Raw genomic sequence first — 4,889 nt, 5'->3', positions numbered from 1 at the left:
AATTTACTTCCCTGTTTTCGTGTTGCTTTTTCAGGTACTCTATGGAGCGTGTATGCTAACGCGTTCTCGATCTCGCAAGAGAACACTGGATAAAGCAGATGAGGAAGTTGTAATAGAGGAAGATGTCTTAGTTGAGAAAGTTAAAGAAGAAGCTCTTATTGCAATGAGTGAACCAGAAGTGAATACAAAGGCTTTGATGGACTATTCTCAACCAAAGATCAATGATATTCAGTCTATCATTGTCAGACCAGCCATCACGGCTAACACTTTTGAAATCAAGGCTAGCACGATTCAGATGGTGCAGAACTCAGTTCAGTTTGGGGGTTCTCCAACGGAAGATCCCAATATGCATATTAGAGACTTCATCGAGATCTATGACACTTTCAAATTCAACAATGTATCTGAAGATGCTATAAAGGGCTTTTCCCGTTCTCTCTAAGGGATAAAGCTAAGTGTTGGTTGCATTCTCTACCACCAGGCTCTATCACTAAATGGGAAGATCTTGCTCAAAAGTTTCTTACTAAGTTCTTTCCTATGGCGAAGACTGCTGCAATCAGGAATGCTCTTACTCAATTCGCGCAACAATCAGGAGAATCTTTATGTAAAGCTTGGGATCGTTATAAGGAGATGCTTAGAAAGTGCCCTCATCATGGGATGTCTAACTGGATGATTATTAACTGCTTTTATAATGGGTTGGGTGCAACTTCTAGACCCATGCTTGATGCAGCATCAGGTGGAGCCTTATGGGCTAAGAGCTATGATGAAGCTTATAATTTAATTGAATTGATGGCTGTTAACGAATACCAGAACCCTTCTCGGAGACTAACTCAAGGAAAGGTAGCAAGAATTCTAGAGGTAGATGCAGCTACTGCTATAGCTGCTCAGCTTAAGGCTTTGATGATGAAGGTGGTTTCTTTGGCTAATTATGGAGTTAATTAGATCACTAGTGTATGTGAGCTTTGTGTTAGAGCGCATGAGACAGAGCAGTGTGCTATTTCTAATGAATCAGCTCAGTTCGTGAGAAACTTTCAGAGGTCGCAGCACCCAGTTCCAGCCACCTATCATCCCAACAACCACAATCATCCTAACTTTAGTTGGAGCAACACTCAGAATGTGGTTTAACAGTCTTATCAGCAGTATACATCAAAGCAATACAACCCTCCTGGTTTTCAACAACCGCAATATGCACTAAGATAACAACTCCAACTACAACAATCTAATGAAAAATCTGAATTGGATGAGTTGAGGCTCATGTGCAAGAGCCAAGCGATTTCTATTAAGACCTTGGAAAATCAAATTGGACAGATTGCCAATGCCTTGCTAAATCGTCAATCTGGTACTCTTCCTAGTGACACAGAAGTTCCAGGCAAGAAGGAAGCAAAAGAGCAGGTTAAGGCAATTACATTGAGGTCTGGGAAGGTTGCAAATTCCGAAAAATCACAAGTTTTAGAAGATGAAGCGGTGGCTGAAGAAGAAGTGCAGAAGAAAGCATAAGTGGGACCAAGGAAGAAAACTATGGAACACACTCCTCCTGTGGGTAATACAGGGGAGAAACATATCTATCCTCCACCTCCTTTTCCTAAGAGGCTGCAGAAGCAAAAGTTGGATAAGAAATTTGTGAAGATTTTGGAGGTGTTCAAGAAACTTCATATCAATAAACCTTTCGCAGAAGCTCTTGAACAGATGCCTAGCTATGCAAAGTTTATGAAAGGAATTCTCTCTCGGAAAGTGAAGTTCGATGACTTAGAGACCGTTGCTCTAACGGAGGAATGTAGTGTTGTGCTACAACAGAAGTTGCCTCCGAAGCTTAAAGATCCTAGAAGTTTCACTATTCCTTGCACCTATCGGAAAAGTGTCATTCGACAAATGCTTATGTGACTTAGGAGCTAGCATCAATTTGATGCCTTTGTCTATCTTCAAGAAGTCGGACTTACCTGATCCAAAGCCTACTTATATGACCTTGCAGTTGGCCGATCATTCTATTACATATCCATGAGGCATTGTGGAGTATGTCTTGGTCAAGGTGGACAAACTCATCTTTCCTGCTGATTTTGTAATTCTTGATGTTGAGGAGGATAAGAATAGTCCCATAATCTTGGGAAGACCATTCTTGGCTACATGCCGAACCTTGATTGATGTGCATAAGGGTGAGCTCACTATGCGAGTATTGGATCAAGATGTGACTTTTAATGTGTTCAATGCCATGAAATTCCCTACTGATAATTAGGAGTGCTTAAAAGTGGAATTGGTCGATTCTGTGGTTACTTCGGAACTTGATCAAATGCTAAGGTCTGATGCCTTAGAGAATGCCTTGTTGGGGAATTCAGATAGTGAAGATGATGAAGGTGATGAGTAGTTGCAGTATTTGAATGCTTCTCCTTGGAAGTGAAGGATGGATATGCCTTTTGAATCTCTTGGAGTGGAAGAGTTGAAAAATTCTCCAAATCGCCTCAAGCCATCTATTGAGTTAGCTCCTACACTTGAGCTTAAACCATTGCCTGAACACTTGAGGTATGCATTTTTAGGTGATGCATCTACTTTTCTTGTTATTATTGCACTTGACCTTTCAGTTAGTGATGGGGAAAAACTCTTGAGAATTCTGAGAGAGTTCAAATCGGCAATTGGATGGACTATAGCAGATATCAAGGAAATCAGCCCTTCTTATTGCATGCATAAAATTCAGCTAGAGGAAGGAAGTAAGCCAACAGTTGAGCAACAAAGAAGGCTTAATCTGATAATGAAAGAGGTTGTGAAGAAGGAAATTCTAAAGTGGCTAGATGCAGGGATCATCTATCCTATTTCTGACAATTCTTGGGTGAGTCCAGTTTAGTGTGTTCCGAAGAAAAGAGGTATCATTGTGGTCGCTTATGAGAAGAATGAGCTCATTCCTACTCGAACAGTCACAGAGTGGAGAGTTTGCATGGATTACAGGAAGCTGAACAAATCCATAAGGAAAGATCACATCCCTCTTCCGTTCATTGAGCATATGCTTGACAGGTTGGCTGGGCATGAGTACTATTATCTTCTGGATGGCTATTCGGGTTATAATCAGATTTGTATCGCTCTAGAAGATTAGGAAAAGACTACCTTCACTTGTCCGTTCGGAACTTTTACCTTCAGAAGAGTTTTTTTTGGGTTGTGTGGTGCACCTGCCACATTTCAGAGATGTATGATGGACATTTTCTCTAACATGATTGGTTAGAATTTGGAGGTGTTTATGGATGATTTCTCTGTATTTTTTGATTCTTTCGACGAGTGCTTGCAAAATCTTGGCGCAGTTCTTAAAAGGTGTGTTGAGACCAATCTGGTTCTCAACTAGGAGAAATGTCACTTTATGGTGCAACAAGGCATCATTCTTGGGCACAAGGACTCTAGTAAAGATCTTAAGGTGGATAAAACCAAGGTGGGGGTGATTGAAAACCTACCTCCACCAATTTATGTTAAGGGAGTCCGCAGCTTTCTTGGTTATGCGGGTTTCTATAGGCGGTTCATCAAGGACTTCTCTAAAATATCTAAACCCTTGTACAATCTTCTAGAGAAAGATGTTCCTTTCAAGTTTGATGACGAGTGCCTAGCTACTTTTGAGATTTTAAAGAAGAGTTTAATCACAACACCTGTCATAACTGTACCTGATTAGAATGAACCTTTTGAAATAATGTGCGATGCAAGTGACTATGTAGTTGGAGCAGTTCTTGGACAGAGAAAGAACAACATATTTCATTTGGTCTACTATGCTAGTAAGACCCTTAATGGTGCTCAACTGAATTATTCTACTACTGAGAAAGAACTTTTAGCCATTATCTACGGATTTTGAGAAGTTTCGATCATATTTGCTTGGGACGAAGGTGACAGTTTTCATTGATCACACTACAATTCGCTATCTCGTCTCGAAGAAGGACTCGAAGCCTAGATTGATTCGTAGATTCTTTTACTTCAGGAGTTTGAATTGGAGATCAAAAACAGGAGAGGTACTGAGAATCAAATCATTGATCATCTATCTCGATTGGAAGATCCAAGTTCAACTTCACAGGATAAGACATTGATTAATGAGTCTTTTCTCGATGAGCAATTATTTGGGGTGCAAGAGGAAGAACCGTGGTTCGCAGACATTGTGAACTACCTTGTGAGCAATATTATGCCTCCAGACTTGTCTTTTGCTCAAAAGAAGAAGTTTCTTCATGAGGTGAAGTGGTACATGTGGGATGAGCCATTTCTGTTTAGGTAAGGAGCTGACCAAATCATCAGGAGATGTATTGCATACAGCGAGACGGAGGGTATCTTGGGAGACTGTCATTCAACTGTTTATGGAGGCCACTATGGTGGAGAGAAGACAACAGCTCGTATCCTTCAAGAGGGATTCTTCAGGTCCATATTATTTAAGGATGCGCATCGATTCATTTTGAAATGTGATCACTATTACAACCAGCATTTTCGTGTAATACTATTTGTAAATTTGGTGCAATTTTAAAACTGAATGCCAATATATTCAACTATTGTATGCTCGTGTGAATGAGAATTTCTGCGTCTTAAATTTGCGTTATGTGGTATATGATTTTTCAAAGCATAAGTTTATTTATTTCTTTTATTTTTGATTTATAAGGAATATTTTAAACCTTGAATAAATTTCTTTTTAAAAGTTATTTTGTTCACAAATTTCAAAAGTGGTTTTATAAAATTTCTAAAAATCCCAGTTATTTTATGGTATAAATTTTATAATTTTTGAACTTGTATTTTATTTTATAAGAATAAATCTTTATAAATTTTAGTTGTCATAATTAGCAAATTACATGGTTGCCCTTGCATGCAAATCCTTTTCTATTCAATTTAAAGGGCTAAAGAGACAATTCCAACCCCACTAACTCTTATTTTACTAGCCAAATTCCTTCTTT

At 39.1% G+C, this 4,889-nt stretch overlaps 1 non-coding gene across 1 annotated transcript; it reads right to left on the bottom strand.

The window, feature by feature from the left end:
- Positions 1–549: 549 nt before the first annotated feature.
- Positions 550–656, bottom strand: LOC141716521 (small nucleolar RNA R71). Its single transcript, XR_012573228.1, has one exon. It is a non-coding gene; the product is annotated as a small nucleolar RNA R71 (small nucleolar RNA).
- Positions 657–4,889: the final 4,233 nt, after the last annotated feature.

Source organism: Apium graveolens, chromosome 3 (genome assembly GCF_009905375.1).
Source record: "Apium graveolens cultivar Ventura chromosome 3, ASM990537v1, whole genome shotgun sequence".
NCBI classification, from domain to species: domain Eukaryota; kingdom Viridiplantae; phylum Streptophyta; class Magnoliopsida; order Apiales; family Apiaceae; genus Apium; species Apium graveolens.
Note: the sequence above shows the minus strand (reverse complement) of the source record. Positions and strands in the feature narration are given on the sequence as shown.